The sequence below is a fragment of the Notamacropus eugenii genome, chromosome 4, assembly GCF_028372415.1.
Source record: "Notamacropus eugenii isolate mMacEug1 chromosome 4, mMacEug1.pri_v2, whole genome shotgun sequence".
In the NCBI taxonomy this organism is placed as follows: domain Eukaryota; kingdom Metazoa; phylum Chordata; class Mammalia; order Diprotodontia; family Macropodidae; genus Notamacropus; species Notamacropus eugenii.
The window spans coordinates 302,737,873-302,753,322 of record NC_092875.1 but is presented as its reverse complement, the minus strand read 5'-3'; the positions used below and the strand labels follow the sequence as shown (position 1 = coordinate 302,753,322).

General features: G+C 38.3%; 1 long non-coding RNA gene across 2 annotated transcripts in view; it reads right to left on the bottom strand.

The window, feature by feature from the left end:
• Positions 1 to 14,479, bottom strand: part of LOC140501382 (uncharacterized) — a 34,893-nt gene extending 20,414 nt beyond the window's left edge. The window contains exons 1-3 of one of the 2 annotated variants that reach the window (XR_011966164.1): positions 14,137 to 14,479; positions 13,353 to 13,447; positions 105 to 1,142 (exon numbers count right to left, since the gene is read on the bottom strand). This is a non-coding gene — a long non-coding RNA (uncharacterized lncRNA). The remainder of the gene's footprint in view (positions 1 to 104; positions 1,143 to 13,352; positions 13,448 to 14,136) is intronic. The other variant, XR_011966163.1, reaches the window with a different exon arrangement.
• Between the last annotated feature and the right edge of the window lie 971 nt (positions 14,480 to 15,450).

Sequence of the window (15,450 nt, the reverse complement as noted above, 5' to 3'; positions counted from 1 at the left end):
AATACTGAGAAAAGTCTCAAGAGTTACAAATACTATCTTTCCATGTAGGAATGTAAACAGTTTCAACTTTAGTAAGTCCCTTATGATTTCTCTTTCCTGTTTACCTTTACATGCTTCTCTTGATTCTTGTGTTTGAAAGTCAAATTTTCTATTCAGCTCTGGTCTTTTCATCAAAAGTGCTTGAAAGTCCTCTATTTCATTGAATGACCATTTTTTCCCCTGAAGTATTATACTTAGTTTTGCTGAGTAAGTGATTCTTGGTTTTAGTCCTAGTTCCTTTGACTTCTGGAATATCATATTCCAAGCCCTTTGATCTCTTAAAGTATAAGCTGCTAGATCTTGTGTTATCCTGATTGTATTTCCACAATACTTGAATTGTTTCTTTCTAGCTGCTTGCAATATTTTCTCCTTAACCTGGGAACTCTGGAATTTGGCTACAATATTCCTAGGAGTTTTTCTTTTTGGATCTCTTTCAGCAGGTGATCAGTGGATTTTTTCAATATTTATTTTGCCCTCTGGTTCTAGACTATCAGGGCAGTTTTCCTTGATAATTTCATGAAAGATGATGTCCAGGCTCTTTTTTGGATAATGGTTTTCAGGTAGACCCATAATTTATTAACTTGTCTCTCTTGGATCTATTTTCCAGGTCAGTTGTTTTTCCAATGAGATATTTCACATTGTCTTCAATTTTTCTTTCTTTTGGTTTTGTTTTGTAATTTCTTGGTTTCTCATAAAGTCATTAGCTTTTATCTGCTCTATTCCAATTTTTAAAGAACTATTTTCTTCAGCAAGCTTTTGAATCTCCTTTTTCATTTGGCTAATTCTGCTTTTTAAAGCATTCTTCTTCTCATTGGCTTTTCAGACCTCTTTTGCCAGTTGGGTTAGGCTATTTTTAAAGGTATTATTTTCTTCAGCATTTTTTTGGGTCTCCTTAAGCAAGCTTTTGACTTGCTTTTCATGATTTTCTTACATTGCTCTCATTTCTCTTCCCATTTTTTTCTCCACTTCTCTTAATTGATTTTCAAAATCCTTTTTGAGCTCTTTCATGGCCTGAGACCATTGCATATTTATTTTGGAGATTTTGGATATAGAAGCCTTGACTTTTATGTCTTCCTCTGATGGTATACATTGTTCTTCCTCATCTGAAAGGATGGAAGAAAATACCTGTTCACCAAGAAAGCAACTTTCTATAGTTTTATTTTTTCTCTTTTTTGGACATTTCCCAGCCTGTTACTTGACTTTTGAATCCTTTGTCAGGTGGAGGGTATACTCTAGGGACCTGTAAGTTCTCAGTTGCTCCAAGGTGGCATAATCAAAGGAGAGGAATTTACTCCTCTCCTGGCCTGTGCTCTGCTCTGGGAGCAACCACAAGCTTTTCTGCCCAGGATCTGCAAGTAGAATTCCCTCTCCAGAGCTTCTACCAGCTCCACCATGCCAGTGCTCCTCCTCACCCCAGGACCACCATTCAGGGCTGAGATCCAGATCAGCTGTGCTATTTCCCCAGGGTCTACAGTCTGAGGACTCCTAAAATGGATGCTGTGCTGCAGCAAATGCTGCTGCCCTGGGGCCACTGGGCCAGACTGTGTTCCCCTCTTACCCAGGTGAAAGCACTTTCTCACTGACCTTTGAAGCTGACTTTGGCATTTGTGGGTTGAGTAATCTGGGAATCGCAGCTGCTGCTGGGGATTGGGGGGGGGGGACCCCAGGCCTGCCCCAGTCCTGCCCCAGTCCTGTCCCTGCCCCACAATGCAGCCAAGGCTCTGCTGTGGTCTGCTCTGAGCCTGGTGCAATGGAGCTTTCCTTTCAGCCTTCCAGACTGTGTTGGGCTGGAAATCTCTTTCACTCTGTCATTTTGTGACTTCTGCTGCTCTAGAATTTGTTTAGGGTCATTTTTTATAGGTATTTTATGGGCTATCAGTGGAGAGCTAGAGTAGGTGAGTCTTTCTACTCTGCCATCTTGGCTCCACCCCTGATCAGACCTGGGCAAAGCTTCTTGCAGAAGGAGGAATTTTAGCTGAGACTTGAAGGAAACCAAGGAATCTAGGACATAGAAATAAGGATGGAATCATGGGGGATGGCCAGGGAAAATGCTCAGTGAGATGAGTGCCAACTTGGAGGAACAACAGAAGGCCTGTGTCACTGGATCATAGAGCAAGTGGAGGCAGTCTGATGTAAGAAGACAGGTAGGGGAGGGGCACAGGTTATGAAAGTCTTTTAAATCCAAGAAGAGGATTTCAGGATTCTCAATAAAATGCAAATACCCCTGGGAAAGAGGATACTTTAAGAAGTAACATGCTATTTGAGGGCATTGTGAGGGACAGCGATAGTTAATAGCAACAAAGACATATTAAGTAGTGAGCCAGACAGTGCAGTAGGTGCCAAGGATAGGAAGAGAAAAAAAAACTGACAAATCCTTGCCCTGGAGGGGCTTCCATTCTACTAAAGGAGATGGACCATGGAGATAGATGAGTATAATACAAGGTATAGTGTGATGTGAGGGGTTGGGGAGTGGGTGGGCAGAGAGTTCTGATCAGGTGCAGAGTGATTGGGGTGGGGAGATAGTTCTTCTGACTTGGAGAATCAGGGAAAGTTTTGAAGAAGTAGAGCCTGGGACCAACCTTGAAAGAAGAGAAGGATTGTGAAATGAAGAGATGATGAGAAAGCACAATCTCAAGCTTGATGGGAGAAATCATGTCAAATTCATGAAGCAGCACCTTGCCTATCCCAGGATGACTGGAATTAGAGAGGAGTGATGAGAAATAGAACTGGAAAGGTAGGTTGGAGCCCAAATGTGGAAAACCTTTAAATGTAGCCTGAGGGGTTTCCTGGTAGAGGGAAAGGAACGATCATTCCCATTTGGCAGAACAATTCTCTGGTTGGTTTGCTAAGTTAAATCACCTGGATGAATGGTCAATTGAGTTTCAGACCATTTATTTAAAATTTTGTTTTGAGTCTGACTAATATGCTCGAAAATAGGGGACTTGGTCCTGGAAGATAGTGTAGAAACCATACTACCTGTGCACTTGGAAGATGTCTTCAGGGAGAGGACAAAAAGTAGAAAGAGGAGGAGAAGTGGTAGAACATTAGGGGAAAAAAATAGGTGTGATTGTGTTAGAGTCATTACCCAAGATTGGCCCTGGAGGGGCCCCTCTAGGGTAATGTCATGGTCCCTCCAAGAGGCTCCAGCACCTGTTTTGGAGACCACAATTTTAGACCATAGGAAGATATTAAATATATAATTTTTAAATTTCCATATTAGTCACATTGTGAAATAAAACACACCTCCAAAGTGTGTGTGGGGGGGAACAATGAAAAAAATAAAGTGAAAATTTCAGATTCAGATTCTATAAGTTCTTTCTCTGGAGATGAATAGCATTTTTTATCATGAGTCCTTTGGGATTGTCTTGGGTCATCATATTGTTGAGAATAGCTAAATCATTTGCAGTTGATCATCATATGATATTGTTTTTACTATGTACAATGGCTTCCTGGTTCTCCATATTTCACTTTGTGTCAGTTCATGTAAGTCTTTCCAGGTTTTTCTGAGATCAGCCTGCTTATCATTTCTTATAGCACATTAGTATTCCATTATAATTATGTAACACAATTTGTACAGCCATTCCCCAACTGAAGGGAGTCGTCTCAATTTCCAATTTTTTTGCCACCAGAAAAAGAATTGCTATAAATACTTTTGTACAAATAGGTTCCCTCACCCCTTTTTAAGAAAATCTCTTTGGGATACAGACCTAAGTACCACTAGAGATTTCCAAGTAGGAAATTCACATGCTTAGTGAGATTATTTTGTTAACTATATAAAGGATGTATTAGAGAAGAAATTGGAGGCAAGGAAATGAGATAGTTGGCTATCACAGAGGTATAGAAGGTGATGAAGCCTGAATGAAGGTTGTGGCCAATGAGTGAAGGAAGAAGGATGGATACAAAAGATGTTGTTAAGGTGGTATCAACAAGACTTGGGAGCTGAATGAGTGGTGAGGGAAAGGGCAGAGTCAAGTACCAAGGTTTCCATACTGGATGGCTGGGAGAATGGTGGGACAATGGTTTCCATCAACAGAAACAGGGAAGTTGGGAGTAAGGAAAGTTCTTAACCAGACAACTAGGTCAAGGTAATTTTTATCAAGATTGAGTAACAGGATGGATTCCTGGAGGTAGTGAGAAGAAAGAATGGAGAAAGGTATCAAAGACAAGTTTTGTCTTCATATTTTGCATAGGGAAAGTACCATCTTAGATCAATCTTGACTTAAAAAACAAAAACAAAAATTAGATGTGGGGGAGGGAAACACAATCATTTGGTTAAACTGAGAATGGGTCTAAATCAACTGCTTTTGATGGCGAAATTCATCTAATAATTACACTATATTCTTCTGTTTATTTTTACTGCATTTAAATAACCCAGAAGATATTATGATCATTGAAGTGCATCATTCACAAGGAACACGTTATCTTAAAATAGAAAAAAAAAGCGGATGTATTAGTTTCCCTTTATTACATTAACTACATTAATCATATAGCCTCCAAATTATAGAGACCTCAGTTCACTTTACATCAGGTTCTTTTTCTAAATCCCTTAGAAAAGGGCCAGGGTAAGACCACCAGGTTACATTCCTATCTAACTAGTAACCCAACCAAGCCCTTTTACATACAAGGGAGTTCTCAAGTATGTCGTCCTGAATCACTTGAGGAGCATGCTCAAATGAGATAATAATATGTGAAATACTTGTGACATTCACCATCATTTAATAACTCTAGGCTTACAAATTAAACCTTTGAAGATTTTTTTGTTTGTTTGAACTTTCAAAATTTCACACCTATGCTTTAATTTTACCTCTGTTCTATTTATGCTGCCATCTGGTGGTAGCAGTATGTCATAATCACTGAAATCTGGCCAGTGAGAATTGGCACAGGCCATTTGCTTGAGATAGAGATAATTATCCATTTTCCTTTTTCAGTTTAAAAGATAAAAAAACACTTCACTAAAAATGGACCTAGAGCTAGTCAACAAAGTTGTTATTCTTACACAGCAGTTTTTAATGGAAAATAAATATCTAAGTTACCATTCTTTACTTTTCTCATTATTTCTTAACTTTTTCTTTATCAGTCTGTAACAATTTGTGGCAAAGAGCTGGCTAGACACAAATACACTGGGATTTATAGTTCCTTCCAGCTTCAAAAGAGAAGAAATTAACCCAGCTTCAGAGGAGAGGACAGAGGTCTTTCAAGTACAGCATACTGGGGGAGTTTTGAGGAACTTGAGGAGAGGAGCAGGCTAGGTAGAGGTTGTCTCATGAAAGCACTGCTGCCATGGAGGCAGGTGGCTACCACATCTGTAGTTCCCTTCTCCAAGGATCAGGAGAGATGACGTCTAAACTGACAAGTGGAAAAATTTGTGACTTTATTGCCAGTGCTCCTGGAGCGCTGATGGGGGAGAAAAGCCACAAGGAAAGAGCAGCTTCTTTCCTACCCCTGCCTTATTCCTGCTTAATTGTTTTAAAAATTCTATTAAAGATGTTTTCCATGATTACACACACGCTTGCTATTTTAGGGAGCGGGGAGAGGGGAGACGGAGAAAAATTTGGAACTCAAAAACTTTTTAAATGAAAAAAATTATCTTTCCATGTAATTGGAAAAAATAAAAAACTATTTAAAAATTATATTAAAGAAATTGTTTGCTGATTTAATGTTATTTCTCACAAAGACCTGTGGTTAACACTGTCTTTATGTTGCCTAGTGTCCCTTTGTTCATGGCATTAGGGCAATATTGGAGCCATGTGCAGGGTTGGGAGCTTAACCCCCAACCCATTGTTAGACACTTCAAAGTACAGACTTATTATGAATGAGGGCAATATGGTAAAAATCTATCTTGTAGACATGAGCTTAAAAGTAACTGAATTAGTTACAAATTCATTCTAAGCCTAATGTTATGTGAACTTCAAATAGAATTTTCTTTTTAACTCATTCTACCTATTTTAAGAGCCTTTCCTGATGGGTTTGTTCTTAACCTTTAGAGTATCTCAGCAATAAAGTTATCTCTGGTTCAGTTCTATCTTGGCATCCCAGTCTAAGTTTTCTCTGTCTTGATTGAAGCTAACCTGTCAGTTACAGGAAAACCTTTGCCTTTCTGGCATATGAATCTAGGATGACTTACTTTCTCTTTCACATTATAGAAACAGGAGAAAGGAGCTTAAAAGCTCCTACATTTTGGGGGGGTGCTCCATCAGGGGTCAGTTAAAAGGTTACTTCTCAAATCTGGTATTTGTCTGAAGGAAGAATGAATTTACAAACAGTAGCAATTAATTTATCTCATGGATAACTTCACATGCATTGCTTCTGTTAAAATTTAAAGAAGATAAAGTCCCTCATGATAGAAGAAAATATTTTTTAACACCAACATTAAATAGAAATGTTCATAGGGAGAATAACAGCTTTCAGCACTGTGCTTGTCTTGTTCTACTTAGCCCTTGTCCCCAGGCCCACTAAGGGGCTTCATGTCTAGGAAACACAAGACATAATGTTAAACTGATCTGTAAGAAGGAAGGAAATCTCATTGCCTTTCTCTGCTTTCTTCAGTACACACATGCTCCCATCGCTTCACCAGCATTTATTTTCTCTTAAGTGCTGTGAAAAATTGTTTTTTCTGAAACTCTGTTTTTCCCTGTAAGAAAGGAGAAATGTCCTTCTGGGTGCTGAGAGAGAGAAATGCCACTCTGGTCCCCCCTTACAGTTCTCATTGTTTGGACTGCTATGGTGAGAAAAACCCTTCATTTTCTTTGAGTGGAGATATGCTTGTTCTTTTGGGGAATTATGTGGTAGAGCAGGTAGGTGCTTGATGAGAGGTGCTGAAGAGATGGAAGAAACGTCAAAACCTATTTTACCGCAATCCCCCAAAACTACTGTCGTTTTTTCCAATTCTCAGATCCAACATTTCATCTTCCCTCTCCCTACTTCACCTCCCTTGCCTTCCCCATTCTCTTTTTGTTGTAAGATCAAGTCAGGTTATCTCATGAACCCTTACACCAGATGCTTCTCTAGAAATTTCAAAATGGGAATTTCTCTTATAAGAACCAAACCAATCAAAGTCTCATGTGTGGTCAAAATTATTTTTATGTGTATATCTGTCTCTTAATTCAAGTTTCCTAATGCATTCTATTTCTTTTCTGTTCAAACTGACTGATGGAAACCTTCCCTAAGTGACTTAATGGCAAAACAGATAGGAATGGAACCCATTGAGTCCAACTCAAGAACAAATAAATGAGTTTAATGTCATGACTCAGTTCATTTAGCTGTTTCCTTTCTCCTTTGCATGCTGAGGCATGAGCAGACTTTCTACTCAGTGGGAAAAAGATTTTTTTTTTTAAAAAGAATCACTAAAATACCTTGCTACTTTCTCCTATTATTCTTCCTACAATAATGATCCACTGAAGGAAAACTATGGAAGTCATTTTTTGCAAGTTTTTTCCAGAGCTGTCAGAAACTTAACCAAAAGTTTCTTATTTTCTCCCCCCCACCCCGAACGGGTATTTTGTGAGCATCATTTCCATTCCCTGGACATTTCCATCCCTGGATTGCTGGACAATCGCCACTTCTTTCCTTTCCCTAGGCACTCCCACCCCGCTGGGAAGGCAGCAAAGGAGGGAGTTAAGGGAAGGGTGGAAAGAAAAACCCCAGAGAATTCTTCAGCCTGCCTGGATCCCTACAGGAAGTGATCTTTTTGCTTTTCGGCCAGACACACGCCTCCCAGCGAGCCAGCAGCTCTAACTAATTAGCCCACGTGATGGGAATTGGAAACAAAGTAGCAAACAATAGTAGCGTGGGAACACAGTATAAACTGCACTTAGAGCAGTTCCCTCTTTCCCTCTCCGCCCCCCCCCCCCCCTTCAAAAATCAATGAAAAAATCATCAAGAAGCAGACCTCGAGCAGCATGGGAAACTACGCAAACCGCTCACTGTTTGGGGGTGAACATCGGGTCCAGCCTGCCACGCTAAGCCGTTATTTTCAGTCCCATCCCTCAAGTATGTCGGAGAAGCTTCTTTCCATTTTGTTAAGCATTGGGACACAATGGGGGGAAAAATGTGTTTAGGGAATCTCAGCACTTGCCAGGTCACAGGGGAGGTCAGCAATCTTTTGTTGGGGGAGAGGGAGAGAAGAAAGAGGGCAATCAAATCTCCAGCTTGAGACAGCTTACAAGCACATGTCCCATGCTGTCAGGACGATGGGCCCCGGTGTGACATTTGCAGCTTCTTGTCCCCATGCCAAGCTGAATACACTTGGTTTACATTCTGTACGTGAGAAGTGGCCACCTCCCTCCCTGAAGAACCCTGCTTCAGTGGGCTACGGGAACGGAGCTATTGTGGGGGATGAAATGCACTGGCAGTCGTCTCTTAACAAGAACTACCAGCTTAAAGGCGGTCATCACTAAGCTGGACTAATGATAGCCCAGCTTGAACTAGATTGATATTCATTCATAAGATCGGCATTTTACTTTAAAAGGATAATTCCAGATTGTAGGCTGAAACCCATAAGAGAGTCACTACTGAGTTTAGAGAATGACCTGCTATGTGCCTTCTGGCAGCTTCGTAAGGAAAGTTTTACAGTTTAAGATGTATGTTAAGAATAAAAAAGTTTTGGTTTTTGCCTCACAGCTAATAGTTTTTCCTACCTGTGACAGTGCTGGTATATGCAGTGTTTATTTTTAAATGGTGATCTACCACAATCAAAAAGATTGTGCAAATTAAAAACAGTCTTAACATTTTGTCACTAATTTAAATGAGCTTTTCAACCTTCTGGTTATTTGCTTTTTAAAATATATTCTAAAATAGCCTTGAAAATCCAGGTTTTGTATTTGCTCCTTGTTTGGTCTTTGGTAAGTCATCCTACCTCTCTGGGCCTCAGTTTTCTCAAATGGAAATTTCAAAGGGTTGGACTCAATGTCCACTAAGGTCACTTATAGCATTAAATCTAGGATCCTATGTCTATAATGCTAATTTTAAAAATTTTATTATTATTGATGTATTTTAGTTTTTCATTAGTTTAAATTCAAAATATACCCCCCTCCTCTCAATTGCCTTGTGAGTTTTCCTTGGTAACAGATTTTTAAAAATAGGGAAAAAAAGACTTTTACAATTCAATAAGATCTATCAATACATTTTAATAGCATATGGGATATTTTACACTTGTATTCCCCTCTGCCCCCCACTCTACCTTTTAAAAAAAAAACTTCACATAAGGTCAAATTTAGACAGTATTACAGTGATCCAGGTTGGGGTTCTTTTTATTCTTTTCATTAAAATTGTGGTTATCATATGTATTTTTCCTGGTTCTGTTTACTCCATTCTACATCAGTTCATAACATTTCTCTTGTGATTTTCTTAATTCTTCATATTCATCATTTTTTATAGAGGCAGCATGGAGAAGGAGGGAGAAAGAGAGAGAGAGACAGAGACAGAGACAGAGAGATAGAGAGACAGAGAGATAGAGACAAAGGCAGAGAGAGATAGAAAGGGTTCAAGTCTGCTTCTGCCAACTTCTATCCGAGTGTCTCTGGACAAGTCACTTAACCTCTAAGTGTCTCTAACACTTTTAAGTTACAAAGAAAGCACTCACCTGCAAAGCTAGAGTTTTCTCACCCAGAAGCTGCCTATATTAATGAAATCATAGGTTCAGCCCTATCCCTGTGATTTCTTATGGTACAGTAATAGTTCATCATATTTGTGTGCCACAATTTGTTTATTCATCAGACAATGGTCATATACTTTATTTCCAATTATTTGTCACCACAGAAAGTTCTACTATGAATATTTTGGTTTATATGGAACCTTTCCTTCTGTCTTTAACTTCTTTCGATTGAATGCTTAGCAGTGAATTCTTGAGATCAAAGGTATGGACATTTTAGTTACTTTTTTTAAAAAAAATCTACACTACAATTCCAAATTGCTTTTCAGATTGGTTAGAGGTAAATTTACCAGCCCACCTTTTTTTTTTTACCAGGCCTAGACCCAAGAGACTTTTGCTTATGAGGAAGTATTCTCACTGTATGTTCAACTGTTCCAAGCTTCCAGCTTCCTGGAATGAAGATGAACATAGGATTACACTTTGTTATGTCTGTTTTGTGGGAAGATAATATTTTTAAAATAATATTTTATTTTTCCCCAATTACATGTAAAGACAACTTTTATCATTTCTTTTTTTCTTTTGAATTCCAAATTTTTTCACTCTTTCCCTTCCTTCCCCTCTCCCTAAGATGGAAAGCGGTTTGATATAGGTTATATATGTGTAATCAGAAGCCAAATAATATTGAATAAAATGAAACCCTAAAAAGTTGAAGGAAAACAAGACTGTACCAAATCACCTTCATAATGTTGCAAAAAATTTTAGGGACCTGAGTCATGATGAAGCACTTAGCTTTCACACACATTGGCACAATTTTCACGTTACCTCCTTCCTTCCCCACATTTTCACACTAAACTGTGGAAGAGATGGAGGATAAGTCATCATATGAGTATCTTGATTCCGGTTCCATCACACTCAGCAATACTCATTAAAATTCACTTTGTCATATTTGGCCCATCATTCTAGCTGGTATTAATCTTTTCAGATACTGACTCCGTCTCTCTGGCTTCTGGTCAGTAATAAATTTATCAAGCATGACATCTTTGTCTTCATCTATGTCACTGATGATGCCTTTCACATAGCAGATACTAATAGGTATTATCTGAACTGAACTGTTGGATTGATAAAATTTTTTCATAGACTATAAAGCATTATAGCACTCTATTAGAAACCTCCCTCTATGTTGATACAGATCCATGAAAATCTCTTCATTTTTCAGGTGAAGAAATTGACTCTTTTGAAATCTGCCTAACTGTAATATCATCTAGTCCGTATCTTTCCATTTCATGAGAGATTTTATCAAATTTCTCATAGGAATCTAAGTGTTCTCTATCTATTGCATTCTTGTGATCTACCAGTCTAAGAAACTTGGTGGGTTTTTTTTTTTAACAAGTAAACAACTCTTCAGCCTATAGTTTATAGACTCTACCTTCTCTTTTACGAAAATTGGTGCAAAATTTGTATCTCTCCTGTGACACTCTTCTCATTCTCTATGATTCCTCAATGACAGCTCAGGTGGTATTTATGCAAAAATTCAACTAGTGTCGTTTTAAATACTGAAAATTCTAGAACTTATTAGCAGTCTTATTAAGAAAGACTGAAAGATCAAGTCTTTCTGGATCTTTGTCTCTCTATTGACTCTTATAGCTTAGTCAGTTAGAAAAAGGGCAATATTGTAGAAAAGTCTGCATTCTCTGTCTCAGTTTCATTTTAGGATTTAATCCACCCTGGATCATTCTGATTTATGTCTTCAACTTCTATGAGGCAGAAACTAAGAAAGAATCTTTACTTAGTTGCATTTTGAAGGAGAAGGATATATTTACCCACCTACTCATACCATGGGATATATCAATTAACCAAGTGTGTTCGTTCTTCATTGCTGACGAAGACCATGCCATCAGAGAAATGATGACATGACTTGCACTTGACTTTGTTTTGAGTGAGGGAGGGCTGTGCAGGTCACCAACCTCACTTCTCCAGAGCCATCTGAATCCAGGGACCAGATAATCATCAAGATGATTGGAGATGACCCAGGATGAAGCAGTTGGGGTTAAGTGACTTACCCAAGGTCACACAGCTAGTGAGTGTCAAGTGTCTGAGGTGAGATTTGAACTCAGGTCCTCCTGATTCCTGACTGGACCACCTAGCTGCCTCCAATTAACCAAGTAAATAAAAAAGGAGATTCCAGTTATGTTTTGGCTTTCCATTCAGGTTTAGGACTTAAATACCATTATTATATCAGAAGAAGATGTAGCCAGCTACTGCAGTCCCAGCTCATAGTGCTGCTATCTCCATAGATAGCTCCATATCTCACAGATATAGGATGAAACCCATAGCCCTGAAACCCCAGGCCAGGGCAGCAGGAGGGAAAAGCACATTAAGAGGGAGGGAAGGAGAACTTTATGCATTGATTAATTCTTCCCTTTTCCTACCCTAGACAGTGAGCAGTCAGTTATTCCTTTAAATTAATCCTGCCTTCTGGCCAGGAAGAGTAGGACTTTGCCTAAACACCTCTACTGTAAACAGTAATTGCTATTTCAAAGCATGAAAATAAATGTATTTTGTAGAGGGGTGGATTATTCAGGGGAAACATATTTTGTGGTTCTCTTCTCAAAAGGTGAATTTGTTCAAGGTAAATAAGGAGCAAGGAGTAATAGGCAAGTAAATATCATATTTACAAAGATGATTTAGAAACTTGAAGCCAATGGAGAGAAGAGCACTGGTGTCATTCTTACTATCTTCATTTAAAATAACAATTGGCTATTGTGAAATTAATAGTAAATCTATGAGAACTCAGAATCAAAATTTCTGTACCTTCTGCAGGTAATTGACTTTGCTGTACTGTAGATATCTTTAACTTCTACTCATGGAAACATGACTCATTGATGCAACAAAAGGTCAACTCGGGCCATTGGATTTACAAAATCATTTTTGAAGGTGGAGTAAAATGACCCAACTAGCTAGTCTCAAGAAGAACTCAACCCAAAGCATGCGAGAAATAGGCTTTGTGTGCCCCAGCATAACTTGCACCTTGAGAAAGAAGCAGCTAAAATGTATGAAAGCAAAATATCTTTTAAAAAAAAAATCAGTAATTTTACTGGTATTACATTGGAATGGGCTAGACTCTATAGTCCCAGTCAAGCATAGGTGCCTTGTCTTTGCCCATCCTACCCCAATTGTTACAGTGCAGCTATGTTTCTGTGTCTTTGGTCTTTACTGTATGTAATATGCCTGTTATTCTGAGAGTTTGCTTTTCTGCCAAGAGTTATTAAATATGACCCTGCATCTTCAAAAACATCAGCTGGCAGGGAAATGTTACTCTGGTTTGTGTTGTCCAAACCCAAAGTTATTTTCCTGGAGCCAAAGTGTTTGATCAGGTTTCAAGTTTATTTAGCTATAAGCATACATTCTCGTTTATAGGAAACTACTCTCATAATAACAGCTATAGGGTTTCTGTTTACATGACTGGCTGCAGATCACCAAAAGGGTGGGTTACCATGCAGCATATGAAAAATTCAGACAGTAGTTTGTATTTATAGCAATAGAAAGGGGAAAAATTGCCTCCCATTCTAACCTAGTTATTTGACAAATTCAGAAATGACTGTCATAATCTTTCATTTATGTCAATGTCGTACTTTCCTTTAGCAAAGATAACTACTCAGAAATCCACTGTATAGAATGATAAAAGCAAATATACATTTTGGTTGAAGAAGTATAAGGAACTTACGTTTTAATGCAGATGAGAAGAAAAATTCACAGGTGATGCTTTCATATCTTTCTTAGCTTGTTCATTTGTGTCAAAAAATGGCACATAAGTGGGACCTAAAATTGATGGGTGAATTTATATGTTATATGTTATGTATTATAATTCAAGACCAAAATCCATTTGAGAAGGCCTTAGGGTAATAAGGTCTCTCTTTGGTTTGATAATTGCTATATATTACATGATTATATAATTATCATTGAATGTATGTCCAGTTTTAAATTTTCTTCCTTTTGTAAATCTAAAGAATAATCTTGTTTCTGCCTTTGCCTTCTACATGCTCATTTATTTGATTTGAAGCAGTATGAAAGGATTTCATTTGCCAAATCAGAAACAATAGGCTAATTCTTTAGGGCTACATAATAGACATTACTGAGGTAAATCTATTTTTAAAAAGCAGTTACTGTTAACAGCAGTATGCTTAACTTTCCAGTATTTACCCTTTCCTGCACTGAACATGACAACACCACCTAAAAACAACCCCAAAGTAGAATCACATAAATTGGAAACTCCAACACAAGGTCATGGTCCGGGGAAGGACAAAATACATCCCAAACTCTGATGTGTATCTGGTTGATTTGGGTATTAAAAAGAAAAAAGTATTCCAAGGCCTTCTCATAAGTTTTGAAGACAAAACTGCTTATATTACATCTGAAATACTCCTTTCATTTTCTTTATCATAGCGGACAACAGACTTTATAAACACAAGCTTAGCTTTGCCATTGACTGTGTAAGCCAAGTGACTTACCCGCTCTGGGCCTCAGTTTCCTCATTTGTGAAATGAAGGGTTTGGCCTTTGTCAGTCCTTCCCAACTCCAAATCTATGATGCTGTGATGGTGCTAAACTCTTTAATCAATTTTGACTCAGCATCAACTTTTACTATCCTCAGTCAACCAAATATTGTTGCATTTTCCTTTAGAATATCTCCCATATTTGCCTTTTCCTCCCATTACTGCAGCCATAGCCTTTGTCCAGGTTACAGGTTATGATCCTCTCTGCCCTGAACTGATATAAAACCTCCTGATAGCAAGTTCCTACCTCCAGCACAAGTTTCACCCTCTGTCTCAGAGCTTTAAATAGTCAGCACAACATTGTCTCACTTCCTTTTGTCAAGATCCTTTCTGGTGGAAAATTTGCTTAATGCCACTTTCACTAGGTCATCTTGTTCCCAACTCCTTCCAGGTAACACTTCAACCTGGATCCAACTTCACTCTGTAATCCCTCCCTTTCCCCCATATGGCCAGACCCCGTGCTTTCCTTCAATTTAAGAAACTCCAGGAGTCCCAACTCTTCCAGGAAGTCTTTCCTGATACTATTAGAATACAAAGTAACAGATGGCCCCTGGCCTGATTTTGACTAAACACTGAATTTTTTCATGATTCTTCCACTCAACACCTGACAAAATCAACTGAGTTCGCTGAGTATACATAGTATATGGTTTCCTGACTGGACTTTGCAAGTTTACTTAAAGGTATAAGAATATAAAAATTCCCCAAGGAGGGTGAAATAGATCATCCTTCAGCAGACTTAGAGAAAGAAAGTATTTATCTTCTCTAGTAAGTGCTTATATTACATATCCTTTGGTCTTATGGAACCAGAAAAAGAGAATAAGGCTAAAATACAAAAAATATTTGTGGTCAGTGCTTATTCTAAGATATATCAGGAAAGTTCAGAAAAGCAGTGGATTTGAAGTCAGAAGACTTGGTTCAAATATGCCTCTACCATTTACTGACCGAGTGATCTCAATCAACCTTTCTGAATTTCTATTTCTTCTTTTAGAAAATAGAGATAATAGATAATAATATTCATACCACCTAGCTTGCAGGGTCATTGTGGGGATTGAATGTTCTTCCAAAAGCACGTTGTAAACTGTGAACTGGACCAATCATCCTGACCAATCTTGTCACTAGACTCCAATGACTCTGGAGGGGACAGAATGGGGCTGATGACATTTTTTTTCTTATTTCCAAGGCTTTATTGAACAGAATTACAGGGTTGTTTTAGAAAATGATGATTCCAATTCCTTTCAATCCTCTGGCATGAAATGTTGTATTCAAGGAT